We start from the raw sequence: 17316 nt of genomic DNA on the forward strand, positions 1-17316 counted from the left end.
CATCACAATATATTTCAAATTATGTGTAGATTACATCATGTTTACCACCCAAAAACTAACTATAGTCCATCACCTCACATGGGAGCCTAAACACCCCTTTTGCCTTCCCTCCTCCCCGCTTCCCCTATGGTAATCAACAATACAACCTCAGTTGCTATGTGTTTGTTGTTGTTTTTATCTTCTGCTTATGAGTGAGATCATAAGTAGACTGACATTTCACTTAGCATAATACCCTCAAGGTCCATCCTATGTTGTCACAAAAGGCCGTATTCATTATTTCTCATGGCTGAGTAGTATTCCATTATGTACATATATCATATTTTCTTTATCCATTCATCCTTTCATGGGCACCTAGGTTACTTCCATGTCTTGGCTATTGTATATAATGCTGCAATGAACATAGGGCTGCATGTATCTTTATGCCTTTGTGTTACCAAGTTCTTTGGATAAATACCCAGCAGTGGGATAGCTGGATCATATGGTAGATCTATTCTTAATTTTCTGAGGATACTCCATACTGCTTTCCATAGTGACTGCACCAGTTTGCACTCCCACTAGCAGTGTATAAAGGTTTCATTCTCTCTGCTTCCTCTCCAACATTTGTTGTTTCCTATTTTGTTAGTTATAGTCATTCTGACTGGAGTGAGGTGATATCTCATTTTAGTTTTGATTTGTATTTCCCTGATAGCTAATGATGTTGAACATCTTTTCATATGCTTGTTTTCCATCAGTATATCTTCTGTGGATAAATCTCTGTTCAGATCTTTTGCCCATTTTTTAATCGGGTCATTGTTTTATTTTTTGGTTGAGCTATATTAGTTCTTTGTATATTTTGGATATTAACACCTTATCAGATATATGGTTTGCAAATATAGTCTCCCAATTGTTAGGTCGTCTTTCCATTTTGTTGATGGTTTCCTTTGCTGTGCAGAAGATTTTAGTTTGATGTAGTCCCATTTGTTCATTTTTTCTATTGTTTACCTTGCCCAGTCAGACATGGTACTTGTAAATATGCTACTAAGACCAATGTCAAAGAGTATACTGCCTATGTTTTCTTCTGGAAGTTTCATCATTTTGGGTTCTTACATTCAAGTCTTTAATCCATTTTGAGTTGATTTTTGTGCATCGTGTAAGGTAACGGCCTACTTTCATTCTTTTGCATGTGGCTGTCCAGTAGACCGTAGACTTGATCCTAAGTGTTGATTCTATCCAAAATTATTTTAAAATTTATATAGTAAGACAAAAAACTCTAAAGTTTGAAAAAGTAGAATGAAGATTGAGAAGTCACACTAGCTAATTTCAATTCTTATTACAAAAGTACAGAAATAAGGTGTTGACGTAGAAAAATGACGAGAAGATAGATAAGTGAAACAGACTCGAGAGTCAAGAAATAGACTCACACAGATAAGTTTAGTATGTTTTTTACCAACTTACCAAGAGGTAATTCATTGGAAAGAGTTGCTAAACATTTGACAGCCATATGCAGGCAACAAAAGGAACCTAGAGGCATACGTCATATCTGATTAAAAAATGAACTCAAATTATATCATAAACCTAAATGTAAAGCCTAACACTATAATTCTGCTTAAAATATAGAATCTTTGTGACTTTTGGTTTGGTACAGTCTTAAAAATGTCATTACAAGCATAATCCATATAGGAAAATTTTGCTAAATTGAATTTCATCAAAGTTAAAAATGGTTCCTCTGCAAAACAGTATGTGGAAATCAAACCATGGACTAAGGATATATATTTGAAAATCATAGATCTGACAAACAACCTGTGTCCATAAGATTTGAAGAACTGTCAAAACTCAGGAATAACAATATTCCAATTAAAAATGAGCAAAATATTTGAAGACACATTTCACAAAGCACACATAAACCTAACAAATAAACTTTGAAAAGGAAAAGATGAACTGTACAATTAGTCATTAGGAAAATAAACTTACAACTAAATGAGCTACCAAAATACACATATTCAAATGAATAAAATAAGAAATTAATAACTCATATGAAATGCTGGCAAGAATGCAGACACTCAACTAACAAACTTTGCTGGTCAGAACACAAACTGTTACAGTTTGGAAAGCATTTAGTCAATTTCTTAGGAAATTTAACATACACTTAACAAAAGTCTCAATGATTTTACTCCTTTTCATGAAATAAATGAAAAGTTACATTTACTTAAAAACCTGTACATGAATGTTTATATCAGCTATGTTTCTAAATACTAATAACTGAAAACAGCTGAGTGGATAAAGAAAAATAATAGTAATACATTCAATGAAAAATTCTCAGCAATAATAAGGAAGAAAGTGTTGATATAAAATTTAACATGACTCTATCCCCAATACATTATGCTAAGGAAAAGTGCCAGACTCAAAACCTACATACCTTTTAATTCAATTTACATAACATTGTGTGAAAGATAAATTGTAAGGAAAGATAAATCAGAATTGGCCATGGGCTGGAGTTAGAGGATATATTGAATATAAATTGGTATCAGGAGGGAATCTGGGGTGAGGTACAATTATGTTGTGTCTAGATTGTGAAGATGGTTACACGAGTCCATACATTTGTCTGAACTCATAGAACTGTACACCAAAAAAGTGAATTGTACTATAGATTAATAAGAAAGTAAATACATAAGAACTGTCAAAATATCATTACCTTGAAAGTAAAATAAAATAGCCAAATAATTAGAAATTGTAATCAATGAATTATTCAGGAACATACAATTTTGAAGAATTAGTAGTGGAATCATGGATATAAATTTACATGTTAAGACATCTAGAAACCCAAAATAAAATGGATCACTTTCCATGAAAATAACAATTTACAAAATTTAAAACTTTATAAAAAATGAATAAACCAACTATCATAAAGGACATGAAAATTTCATTAAAATTTCAAACGTAGCTTCCAAGCTTAATTTTCATCTATCAAATAGAGATAATTATTTCATTTGAAGAATAAGACATAGAACTTCAAAAATTATCTTTTGAATCTGAAACAAATTTTATAAAAATTGAGGTAACAATAGCACCAACAATGACACCCTTTGATACCCTTCCGTACATAGTAGGTATAATTATTCTAAATATGATACTAGCAACAAGAATCTAGACTCTTATGGCACAGACAAAAATAAAAAGTACATGTATAACGGAAATATCAATTAATATTAGAACATTATTTTTTATTTATTACAGATATTAAGATTGTATAGAATTGTGGCAAATATTCTATATTCTCTAATAAAACTCCCTGGAATCAATTACTGATTCAGACAATTTTGGCTGCGTGAACTTGGGCAAGTCCTTGACTTCTAACTCAGTTTTCTCATCTGTGTAACCCGAGTGAAATAAATAGAACCAACAGAATTGTGTTAGTGAAAGCATTGAATTACTATAAGTATAGATATCTAAAGTGTTTAGACCAATGTCTGATGTAGAGCAAATAATATAGTCATATTTGTTTTTATTATTATTATTAAAGCATTTCAAAAGTGAAATGTGGCAATTTATTTTTTTGTTTGTTTTTTAAAATTTGGCACCTGGGCTAACAACTGTTGCCAATCTTTTTTTTTTTTCTGCTTTATCTCCCCAAAACCCCCCTGTACACAGTTGTATATCTTAGTTGCAGGTCCTTCTAATTGTAGGATGTGGGACGCTGCCTCAACATGGCCTGATGAGTGGTGCCATGTCCGTGCCCAGGATCCGAACCCTGGGCCGCCACAGCGGAGTGCGAGAACTTAACCACTCGGCCAGGGAGCCGGCCCCAAACGTGGCAACTTAAATAGATGCCAAAAAAGAGTATTGATGAAATTTCTCTCAATTTCCTGAAAGATTTATAGGATTAGATAGGACTGAAAAATATTCTTAAAATATTGGGCAAAAGCCACAATAACGTTAACTTCTGTCCTCTGAAACCATTTTGCTTGTTTTATGTTCTCCTTTGATGAGTAGGTAAATCAGGTACCAAAAACAGATGTGTGTGTGCATCTGTCCCCTTCCAACAAATACATAATGACTTTAAGATAGGGCTACAGGTTCAATATATGGTATTTACATGAGTAGGAAGATAAATGGGATGAGAAGGAATGGATCACCATAGAAGGTCGTAGTTACACAATTTTAGAATATTTGATATCCTACAAATAGATTTTTATTTTTTGAAGGACCATTTGCATTTCTTTCTAAATATAGGGCTGGAAAAATTTCATTCTGCCATTCAGCAGTTTTTTTCAATGTCATTTTTTTCTCATAAAGTGTTTATGGTCTCCTCACCTTTTGTTACAGGATCTTCCATTAGCAGAGACCAGGTGATCTACTTTTGCAGACGATTTATCTTCCCAAGAAGTCTCCAGACAGATGCTTTGATCTCCTTGATTATAAGACTGTATATGATGGGGTTCAGGAAGGGAGGCAAAACTGTATATGCCATAGCAGTAATCAAATCTTGAGTGGAAAAATTTTAACAACTGGCTCTAAGGCAGCAAAGAGCCCTGTGGTGATGAAGGATATGAAGACCGTCAGCTGTGGGGAGCAGGTGGCGAAGGCTTTGGCTCAACTCTCTCCTGATGGAATTCTAAGTACTGTTGAGAAGATCTGAATATAGGAGATGATTATAAGAACAAGCATATCAGCACCAAGCTGGAGCTCAGAGCCAGGGTCACAAACTCAACAAAGAAAACTTCACAGGAAATCAGAGCCCACATATGAGGGATGTCACAGAAGAACTGGTGCCTTGTGTTGGATCTGAAAGGGGCTCCCAAAACATGTTGCCATGGTGGACTGCTGCATAAGAAAACCAACTTAGCCAGGTAATGACTGCCATCTGGTGGCATGTTCCTGATGTCATAAAGGCTCCATATTGGAGGGGGTGGCAAATGGCAACATAGTAGGTTATAGTACATAACTGTGAGAAAGGCCAGTTCAGCAGATGCAAAAGCAAAGAAAAAATAGACTTGAGCCATATAGCCAAGATAAGAGATGGAGTTGCTGTGAGTCATGGAGCTGTGTATTGACTTAGGTACAGTGACTGAGATGTAAAACAAATCCAAAAAGGAGAGGTTCTTTAGGAAGAAGTACATGGGTGTGTGAAGATACTGATCAAGAGTAATGATCATGTCGATGAGAAGGTTCCCCAACTGTGCTGCCAGATAAAGCAGGAGAAACAGTCCAGCAAGTAGTATCTGAAACTCCCAGATATCAGAAAACCTCATAGGCAGGAATTCTGTCACTTGAGTAAGATTATCCATTGAGCAGGGAAAGCTATGTCCTGATTGTCAAAGGAAAAACACACAGTGATTAAAGATGAGACAAAAAATGAACACAATATTGTATTAATACAATGTTATAAAAATAGTATTCCCCTAAATAAAGTAATCGGTTAGATATCTTCTACACTGCTTAAGCAAATGGAGTGGTGGAAGATGAATTTTTCACATGGCCACATTCTAAGAGATGTATGTCTTAAGACTTTAATAGTTAAGTAAGTAATTTCCAAAGCTTTTGATTAGTACTGTATATTTACTATGCAGTACTCCTCAAAATGTGAGATCAAGATTTTTTCATCAAATAGGTGCTTGTTATAAATTTTAAGGTCCCAATGACAATCTAATAAATAAGAATTTGTGAGATGAATCCAACAATTTACCTTCTATTCAAGTTTCTGGGTAAATTTTTAATATAAAAGTTTGGAATCAAAACGGTTACAGGTCCTGTGCAGAGTCAACTCTCTTTAGCTTTTTGTCGAATAACTTTGTTGGTAAGCGACTTTAAAATGGGGATTTATTGTTTAAGTCATAGAAAGAATATGGAATACAATTTTTAAACCCATTATAAATAGTTCTGATTTGGAAAAGAGGAAGTTTGCTTTGTGTGAATGCACAAGAAATGACAATAGTGCAATAAAAACACAACAATCCTTGTGTAGCACTTTCTCTGTGACAGATTTTGTCATACACACAGTAAATATGTTAACTCAATTAATATTCACAATGGCACAAAGGATTCGAATGTGTTACTATTATTTTTATTCTACAGAATAAGAAATTAAGAAAAAATAATGTCAATTAACTTGCCCAAGACCTCTCAAAAAGCCAGATCCTGAGCCAGCACTCAAATCAAGGTTGTCCATCTCCAGGATCAGTGTTGCTAACCTCTGCATTCTACTAATTTTCTTTAATGGGTAATAATTTCAACCAACAAAACTTGATGAAAATGAGATTTTTTATATATATTAATTGATGATTATCATATCTTTACTTTTGCTCAGTGATACTGTCTGCATGTTTAAAACATATATGCTTGTCTGCATCAAAGTCATTTCTGTGTTAGATTCTCTCTACATGACTCCAAAGTGTTGTACCTCACAATTTTATGTTTTCAAATATCAGCCAACTTTGAAGTCAATTTAAAATAAGCTTAGTGATTATCCATTTTAATCAGTATTTTTTGATTATGTCATTACATTCATGATAAATAAAACACATAAATAAGTGCTATCCTTCGAGAGTAGGCAAATATGAATGAATCTTACCCTTATTTATAAGAAACGTAGGACCCCCTTTTTATGACAAATTTTGAAGATAGTCTTCTTTCCATAGGCTATAAATAATATAGTCAGTACGAAACACTTCATTGTCTCATTAAAACAAAAATTTAAAAACAATAGTGCCCTCACACAATGTCAAATAATGAGCAATAAATATTTGCAAGGTAAATGAGAAAGAAGTAATATCAGTTCCCTGATTTAAAAAAAAGTAACTATGAGAGCAGGTTAACATAAAAGAAAAATATAGGCAAAATGTCTGAACAAGCAGTTCATAAACAGAAAAATTAATGATCAATTACTACTTCAAAAATATGTGCAAAAGTACTCGTTATGAAAATGCACATTAAAACCTGAATAAGGTGCTCTTCTTTCTTTCATTGCTCTAGAAAATACAATGCATATAAATCTTACCACTAAAGGCTTAATAAAGATTTGAAGGCATGAAACTCTCCTTTACTGCTGTTTTTTGTGTAAGCAGTCTATGTACTTTGGAGTGTCGTTTGGCAATATTTAATACAATTAAGATGTGTAAGTTTCAAGCGGCAATGCTATTTGTAACAAATATATACTTAATTTTTTACATGACATATTTAAGAATGTCTGTTCTATCATGTTTAAACTCTAAATTCCAATTACTGGCATACTTGATAATATACCTTGTTTTACACCAGAATGGAACACTTTGTAGCAATAAAATCAAATGGAATAGCTCTACATACATCAATAAAGGAGATCGTAATATATTTTTTCAATAGAAAAAGCAAGCTGCAAGCTGTTACATAGAAAGTGTTTCCAATCATATCAGTTTAAACATTCAGAAGAGTATAGTATCTTATTTATGGATACACACACATGTAAAAATTGTACAAATCTGTTAAACAATTTATACAGAGTACCCATTAATCAAAATGGTATGGAGGAGGGAAGAAAAGAGAATAAAGTGAAATAAAAATTGTGTCAACTATATCTGAAATATTTTAATATTTAAATCAGAGCAACCAGAAAAATATTAATGTGATAAAATTAAACACTGGTTATTAATCATTTGGTATACTCCTACTTTCCAGATTTGAAATATTTCTTTTAATATTGTGTATATCCATATAAGGAAGCAAATGGAATATTTTTGTGCATTATGAATTGCACTCCACCTTTTTAATTACTTATAAAATTCAGTGGGAAGGGGCAAAACTGTCCTCTTTGGCATTATGGATCCGATAAGATACCCCGTATATTAAAACCTAAGAATCCAAGAATATATTAAGATTTAACAAAAGAAGTTACTGGAGAATCAGGTGTGTGTTATGTTATTTTGTTATTAATTTCTGCATATTTTGTTATGTATTATAATGTAACAATGCATAGTAATTTAAGACTGAATTTTTGTGTTGTCTTTTTATTGTTAATAGAATTTAGTGAAACAAGTAATAAAGCGCTCATTTATTAGTTTTTATTAAAAAAGTCACAACTACACAGCCAAGACTTGTAGATTCTCCTTAAAGCAAAATAAAAAAAACACTCACACACTCACACACACACACCCCTTTCAGGCTGAATCAGCAGTAGGATATATATTCTCCAAGTTAACTTTCTTGCAGTAGATGTAAAATTCTACACAACTGCCATGTGGCAGATTCCTCATAATCTATTTTCTAGAGGATGAGCAAATAAATATCCTAATTCCTTATCTCTAATAGTCACATTTCCATACTTCTGAAAGGAAAAATATATGATTTATATATAGTTACTATTTATTTTTTATTAAAAACTTATTAAATCAATATTTTTTAACTGCAGACAATTTACAATTAAGAGCATAGAAGATCATTTTATAGATGTATAACAATAAATGCATTATCATGATATATAAATACACATGTGTACAATATACTTATTCAAAATATTAGGCATATTGGTTGATACATTTGTTTAACAAATGGATAGAAATTAACACATAAAAGATGCACAATTCCTTTGCAAACACCTACATACGTCCTCAATTGTTGTACATAATTTCTGAATTTTAAAAGCATTGTTTTTAACAGATAAGCATATTTATTAAATATTTATAGGGGCTGTCCCGGTGGCACAGCAGTTAAGTTCGCATGTTCTGCTTCTTGGCTGTCCAGGGTTCCCCCCTTTGGATCGCGGGTGCGGATATGGCACCGCTTGCCACCCCATGCTGTGGTAGGCATCCCGCATATAAAGTAGAGGCAGATGGGCCTGGATGTTAGCTCAGGGCCGGGCTTCCTCAGCAAAAAGAGGAGGATTGGCAGAAGATGTTAGCTCAGAGCTAATCTTCCTCAAAAAAAAATAAATAAATATTTATACGTTTCTTTTTTTGTGAGTCTGTGCATTTCAAATCCATACATCATCTGATGAATAGATAGACAGCCTTGTGGAATTCTCTCCATGTCAGGAACAAAAATGAATTTACAATCCTGTCTCGCACCTTGGATAAATGCACCTGGATACTCCCTCTCCCTGATGACAGAAGAGTGTTAGGGTTGAGGAGAGACTTCCCCATAGACATGAGGACACACAGAGTGAGAGAGTAAAAGGGTTCTCACTTCAGTTCGATGTCTTCTCCAAGCCTGCATAAGGTCAAAATAGCAAGGATGTACTGGTTTTGTGGGGTAACTCTATGCTATAGAGTAATTTCAGGATATTATACTCCTACCCAATTTGTTCAAATTTACAATAACCTCTGAAAAGGCAAAGCTTAGCCAGGGTGTTCCTGGTAAATGGCATGGGCAGAACACAGACCCTGGACATGCCTCTTCACCTTCGGTCATTTTCTCCCTTCTGGCTACACTGACCAAGTATGAAATTTGACTACATAGGCATACCCTAAGTCCAAATCCACCTCCTCCATATGCCTCAATATTTCACTCAAAAGATTAGTAAATCAAATTCATAAAGTTAAAACTAAGAATACCCCGTGGTCTAACGTGTAATGGGATTGAAGGAGACCTGAGTCCTAGTTTTGTTCTGACATAGTCAAGCTGTCCTAAATTGGGGGACCTACAGATAAATTTGAGTTTCAATTTCCCCAACTGTAAAGTGACAGTAAACAAGCTAGCTTTTGCTGCTCACCAGCTTTGAGAAAATATAAATCTGATCTACATGAGTCTCCTTCACCTATCAGTGCAGTCCTCTCTGAGTGGTCCTTACTCCTGAAGAGTCTGCCCTTATTCTGCTTATATTAGGGGACAGAGATCAGTGCTGAAGGACAAAATCCCCAAATTCTGCACCAGAGATGCTTACTTTCCAGTCTCAGGCTCAAAGTAGACATCTTCAAAACTGATTAAAATGATAAAAAATGAAGCAAACTGTCTGGGGTAAATTATTTGGTTTGCTTGTTTCATTGATAAAGCTCATAACGCATAAAACCAAGGGACTCATCAAATCACTTTTATCAAACATCTGTCTTGATGTTTTTTCTCACAAAGAGGTTGAAATAATTGGTTACATAAACCTCATGACAAGTGAGGAAACTCATTCTGTTTTCTGAATGAGTAAAAATCTGAGAAGTAGGATAAGAGTAATACCTTGATGAAAGAACATGCAGTTTCTCAAAATGTATTCACTTTCTGCAATAATGATGAAAAAACACTATTTCTAATGTCTTCATTGATTACTAGAAGAAACCAACTGATATAATATGCAAACCCAGTGATGGAGCAAAGCTGTTGTACAATGTATCAAGGAAAGACAGTTTGCGTTAGGTGTCCACAGGTGCTGGAGACAGAGCCCCTGGAGTCTGGAGTGGGTTGGCTTCCAGAGAGGAGCCTGGGGGATGTGGGTCTCAGGTGGAAGCAGACTTTCTCCAGGTAAAATGGAATACTACCTGCTGAAACAGAAGCTCAAATACTGAGTGGCTGGTAATAAAACTCAAAGTCCCTAGGGAAATAATAAGCATGAGAGATACATAGATATTAATTAAGAGAGTGAAAAAAGTCAACAGTGAAAATAAAAATTCAAAGCATTTTTATTTTCACATTCTATAAAACAATCTTTGATAAAGTTCAAAATCTGGATATTTAATGAACTCAAAAAATAATAATTCATTGCTTGAATTCATTACCATGCCTAGTCAATGTGCCACCTGAAAATATAAGAACATATCCAATTTACTTCACAGTTAATAGCAACTTATTTCTGTATTGAACATAAACCCTCAGAAAATTATTGAGAAAATAAAGACAATCTTCATCCTTCCCATCTCCTGCAAAATCTATTGATCTGACAACCAGTAATAGAGTAAAAGGATGAATGAATACTAGATTTAATAAAATATGACAATTTAAACAGTTTTATTTTAAAATAAAAGTGTTCAAGGAGAAATGCATAAATAAATAAATTTTATGTATTCAATGAGAAATCTAACACAATTATATGAGATACGTATTTTGTTACCATTTATTTCAGATGAGGAAACAGAGGCATTTTAGATACTTCGTAAAAACTCTCATGCCATACAGAGCGTAAGCAAGTGACAGCACTAGGCCCCAGGACTTTTTGGCCCCAGGACTAGTAAATTGTGCTGTCTCCCTGTAATAGTTATCCCTGCTATTATTGAGCATTATATTAGTCAGACATGAGAAGGATATAGGTGGTAAAATCTTTGTAAAGAGAGGGCACAATGACCTTTTGTGTGTGAAATTGTAATTTATTTGGAAAGCACAAGGTAATCACCTCTAAAATTAGAAGAAAATAGAATTATTTGGAAAAATGGGTACAACTTAAATGATATTTGGATAAACTAACAAAAGGAGAACTTTATAAAAAATACCCCAATTTTGTAAAAAACGAAATATTTAAACTATCCAAGGTTTAAATTAAAAATAACTATACGAGATGTGAAGATTAAGACATCATTAAATTCTCCTGGAGGAGACCAAAGTCAACTTAAAAAATGTGAAAAACACTATGAACTTGATAAAATGGCCATATCAACAATATATCAACATTGTGCTGGCTTGGAAAAATAAATTTGTAGTTTATGTTTCTCATGCTCAGACATGGTTAAAATACATCACAATACTTGCTTTTACAAAATTCTTCAAAATTGCTGGGTTTTGGTAGTAGTGGATGACGATTTGAAGAGTTTTATTTGTTCAGAAAAATTTGGATCATGGCAAGGTAAGTTCCCAATCCCTTTTACATAAATGATGGAAAGAGTCTGAGCAAACAAGAGCTCCTGGGCAGGAAGAGTGATAGGAGAGTGGTGGCAGAAAGAAATCAACATTTAATCAAGAGCCAATGACAGGAAATGTTTCCAGGTAGGGATACAAAACTGACACTATCTTGATTTCAAGGAGTTTATATCCTAAGGAGATGATAATTTTACATTTAGCTGGAATAGTGTTAATAATTTATAGAATCATACTCCCTACTATGGTAATATTTTCTATGAATATGTAAAAAATATTGGTAAAGTGAATGATGCATCATCAGTCTATAATTAGAATGTGATATGAGTTTTATATTAGAAAAAATAATTAGTATAATTGTCACCTAAATGTCATATTTATTATACCACACGAAACATTTTTCCTTGGCATAATTGACATTCAAAGATTTTTATCATGTAATTGAATTCTAACCAGTAGCAAATATGGTGAGCATGGAAACAAACAGACCAGAGGAAGACTATAATTAAAAGAAAAAGCCAATTTGTAACTCTCTTTTAATCATTTAATAATCTTATATAAAATGATACAACTTCCTGCATTGGAAGAAAAAATGGAATACATTTAAAATTCATGCAAGGTATGACCAAGCATGTAGTCTTATGATAAATTTGTATATTTTTGTAGATACTACAAGGTCTCTTCATCATGTAACTCAAATTTATATAGATCATTATAGTAAGAGAAATTTTGTTATGTTCCTCTGCACATGAGAATGATATAAAAGTTATGAATTAAACCTGAAACAACTAGAAGTGAGACAAGAGTTTATCTCATATGCCTCAGCAGGATTGATTATGGGAAAATCAGGGGCACGTTAGTTTGACTCCCACTGCACCTTAGAGATGACACCTGTTTCTGCAGCAAAGTATTCAGGAATGTGCATGGAGCAGACTATGCTAGCCTTGGGTACCTAGTCATCTTGATGTTCCAGACTGTATCTAGCTTACCCTGGGATCACATTGTAGATTTTATAACTTGGGTAAAATAGACCCCTCCATGAGATTAGATCACCTCTCATTTGGATCTGCTCCCACCTTGAGTATAGGTGATCTCCAGAGAGGCTGTCTTGCCTAGGAAGTTCAGGCATCACTCTCACATGCTCCATATTGTCTACCACAGGTCTTTGATAACTTTTGATGAGGATTGTGTGGTTCAGAAGATTGCAGCTGGCTCTGTCCTGGACAATATTGCTGACATCTCTGATCTGTGCACTAGATTGTGTAGACGCCCTTGGTACAAAGAGAGTAAGTGATGTACTCTGGGAAGGCCTGTGTTCGTCAAACCATCAATCAAATCTTTTGTCAATAAATGGTTTATGAAACACTTTGTACCATGTGAAGGTGTAGAGAATGACATAGATGGATAGATAGATAGATAGATAGATAAAGTAGACCATCAGAAGTAAACAAGCATCTATAGAGAAGTAAGTGAGGTGAAGAACCCAGACTACATAATGTGTAGCCATCAGCTACTATATCATACTCTGATGATATTCTTTTCCCACTCTTTTATTTTCAACTGTCCGAATCTTTCTCATTTGGGTTTGTCTCCTCTATACAGAGGATAACAGGGTTTTCATTTATCACCTAATTTAAGAAAAGCTAAGTCTCCTGTTTACAGTATCTTTGGATTTACAAAATAATTGAGCAGAAAGTGCAGAGTTCTTACAGACCCCTTCTCCCTCACCAACAATTTCCCCTAATGTTAACATGTTTAATTGGTGTGGTAAATTTAACTAATACAATAGTTTACATTAGGGTTTACTTTTTGTGTTGTACAGTACTGTGAATTTGAGAAATGCATAATGTCGTGTATCCACTTTATAGTATCATACAAAATCATTTCAATGCCCTAGAATTCCCTTATCTTCCACCTATACATTCTTTCCCATTTCACACTGAGCCCTTGGTAAGCAGTGATTATTTTACTGTATTGATAGTCTTTCCTTTTACAAAATGTCATCTAGTAGTGTCAACAAAGGTCTCTGGAATACAGGAATTCAGTTAGGAAGGCTTTATTGCTCATACAGTTTGCAAACTTGGGGCACTGTAGCCAGCAGCAGCAAACTGAAAGTCAGCTCTGAAAGAACAAAAAAGGGGCTGCCTTTATAGAAAATGTTCCCGCCCAGGTTGCCAGTTCCCACCAAGGTCCCCACTCAGGTCTGCTTTTGTAAATGAGGGATGCAAGCCAGCTAAGTCCTGATTGGTTGGTGCAGGTCAAAGTTTCATTGGCTAGGTCCAGGTGGCTGTAAGGGACTTTTGTAAAATCAGGAACTTAGCAGAGTCAAAAGCTTAATGGTGAATTCCATGGTCTTTCCAGAAACAGTGTATGTGACTGCATTTGGTCCCATTATGGCCACTTGATGCTATTGTCTTTAGGTCCCTGTTAGCCACACAGAGTTCATCCTGTCCTCAGAGAGAGTTTTTATTTAATTGTATTCCACAGTAGGAATCATACACTATGTGGCCCTTTTAGAGTGGCTTCTTTAACTTAGCAATATGCATTTAAGTTCTCTCCAAGTGTTTTCATGGCTCGATCTCTCTCTTTTTTTTTAAATCACTAAATAATATTCTGTTGTAAGAATGTACAACTAATTGCTTACCTATTCACTTATTGAACGATATTTGGTTGCTCCAAGTTTTGACAATTGCAAATAAGATGCCATAAACATTTGTGTGGATGTAAGTTTCAACCGTTTTGAATAATTACCTAGAAGTACAATTGCTGGATTGGATGGGATAATTATGTTTAGATTTGTAGAAACTGCCAACTGTTTTCTAAAGTAGATGTATGATTTTGCATTCCCACCAGCAATGAATGAGAGGTCCTATTGCTCCACATCATCACGAGCATTTCATGTGGTCAGGGTTTGAGATCTTAGCATTACAATAGGTTTATATCATCTCACTCTTATTTAAATTAGCAATTCCCTTAATGACAAATTATCACAAGCATATTTTCATTGCTTATCTGCCATGTAAATATTTTTTGGTCGGATCTTTTGTGCACTTTTTTAACTGGGTTGTTTGTTTTCTTATTGTTGAGTTTTAAGAATGCTTGACATATGAATTCAAGTTGTTTATCAGAAATGTGTTTGCAAGTAGATTCTGCCAGTCTGTGGCTTGCACTTTCACTCTTTTAATAGTGCTTTTTACAGAATAGACATTTTCTTAATTTTAATGAAGTTCAACTATTTTTTCTTTCATGGATTGTGCTTTTGGTATTATATTTTTTTTTAAAAATCATTGTTAGGCACAAGACCACCTAGATTTTCTCCTATGTAATGTCTAGAAGTATCATATTTTCATGTTTTATACCTACATAATGAATAAATTTGAGTTAATCTTTTATGAAAGTTGTTGGATTCTAGATTCCTTTTTTGCCCTATGGGTGTCGAGTTGTTACAAACCCATTTCTTGAAAGGACTATTCACTATTCATTGAACTGCCTTTGCTTCTTTGTCAAAAATTACTTGACTCTATTTGAGTAGATCTATTTCTGTCTTCCATTCTATTTCATATATATCTATTTTTTCAAAAGCATCACACTGTTTTGCTTATATAACCTGATAGTAAGTCTTAAAGACAGACAGTTTCATTATACTGACTTTGTTTTCCTTCAGTATTGTGTTAGATATTCTGGGCGTTTTGTCTTTCCTAATAAACTTTAGAATCAATTTGTCAATTTTCATGGAGTAACTTACTTGGATATTGATTGATATTGCATTGAATCTATAGAGTAAGGTGGGAAGATTTTAACAATATTGAGTCTTTATATTAATGAACATACAATATCTCTCTGTCTAGATCATATTTCATTTATACTCTTAGGCATGTATAGTTTTGTTGTTTATTGTTAGATTTATAGAGAATCACTTAACTTTTAGGTCTTAACATAAATGGTTTTGTATTTTCAATTTAAGATAGAAATTGTTCATTGTTGATATGTAGAAAAGTACTGATTTTTGCATATTAAGCTTATATCCTGTAACCTTGCTACATCTGCTTCCAAGTTGATTTTTGTCTATTTTTAAAATTTTTCTATATAGACAAAAATGTCAGCTGTAAAGAGAGTTTTCTTTCCTCCTTCCCAAAATTTGGATAGTTTGCATTTTCTTGTCTTGTGTTATTGCATTATCTAGAACTTAGAAAATGATGTTGAGTAAGAATGGTGAGTGGGAACTTCTCTGCCTTATATATGATCTTTGGGAGAAAACATCTATTTTTTCAAAATTAGGTATGATGTAAGTTGTAGGTGCTTTATAGATGGTCTTTATCAAAATGAGAAAGTAACCACTATTTCTAATTTTCTAACAGGTTTTTTTTTTCTTAATCGTGAATGGATGATGGATTTTTTAAAATAGTTTTCTGCACCTAGTGATTGATTATATAACTTTTCTTTTATAGGATGTTGATGTGACAGATTATATAAAGTTATTTTTGAATATTGAAATGGGCTTGCATATCTAGAATATCCTGCTTGGTTTAGGAATGTAATTTTTGTATACATTTTTAGACTTAATTTATTAATATATTGTTGAGATTTTTGAATACATGATTAAGAGAAATGTTAATCTGTAACTTTCTATCCTGTAATGTGTTTTGTCTGCTTATTTTATGAGGATAATACTGGCCTTATAGAAGAAGATAAAATGTGCCCCTTCTGCTTCTATTTTCTGGAGTAGATTATAGAGAACTGTTATTTTTTCTTAAATATTTGGTATAATTTATTAGTGAAACTATCTGGATGAGGTGCTTCTGTTTTGGGAGACCATTAATTATTGATTCTGTTTCTTTAACAGATATAGTCCTATTCATGATCACTTTTCCTTGGCATTAGTTTCAATAGGTTGTATCTTTCAATTATGGTCCATTTTATCCAAGTTATCAGATTTCTGTGCAATGGAGTTTTTTTTGAAATTTTCTTTTATTATTCTTTAATATCCATGTAGTGAGTAGTGATGACTCCTCTTTCATTTGTGATATGAGGGATGTTTCTTCTTCTTTTTTAAATGTTTTTCCTTGTTTAGCCTGGCTGGATGTTTTTAGTTTGATCTTTTCAAAGATCTAGCTTTCCATTTCAGTGAACTTCTGCATATTTAATTCCATCCTATTTTATTATTATTTCTTTTCTTCTGCTCACTTTGGATTTTATTTACTTTTCTTTCTCTGGTTTCCTAAGTTTGAAGCTTAAATTATTGATTTTAGATCTTTCTCCTTTTCTACCATATGCATTTAATGCTATACATTTTTTATAAATACTGATTTTGCTGAATCATGCAGATTTTGATGTTATAGTTTTATTTCTTTATTTCAAAATATTTTTAAAAATTTCTTGATAATTTTTTGATCCATGAGTTATTTAAGAGTGTTTTGTTTAATTGTCAAAATGTTAGGGATTTTTCCAGCTCCCTTTTTTTAAGTGTGTTGATTTCTAGTTAATTTTATTGTTATCAGAGATCATACTTTGTATGATTTCTAATATTTCAAATTTCTTAAGGATTTAGTTTGTGTAATAAAATAAAGTCTATCTCAATAAATGCTCCCAGAGAGCTTG

General features: G+C 33.3%; 1 protein-coding gene and 1 pseudogene across 2 annotated transcripts in view; both read right to left on the reverse strand.

The window, feature by feature from the left end:
* LOC138915005 (olfactory receptor 2T1-like) overlaps positions 1-4848 on the reverse strand; it is a 60846-nt gene extending 55998 nt beyond the window's left edge. Inside the window, exon 1 of one of the 2 annotated variants that reach the window (XM_070248119.1) lies at positions 4291-4848. The gene's annotated coding sequence lies outside the window, so the exon portion shown is untranslated. The remainder of the gene's footprint in view (positions 1-4290) is intronic. The other variant, XM_070248120.1, reaches the window with a different exon arrangement.
* Positions 4331-5264, reverse strand: OR14I6P (olfactory receptor family 14 subfamily I member 6, pseudogene; annotated as a pseudogene).

Source organism: Equus caballus, chromosome 23 (assembly GCF_041296265.1).
Source record: "Equus caballus isolate H_3958 breed thoroughbred chromosome 23, TB-T2T, whole genome shotgun sequence".
Classification (NCBI taxonomy): domain Eukaryota; kingdom Metazoa; phylum Chordata; class Mammalia; order Perissodactyla; family Equidae; genus Equus; species Equus caballus.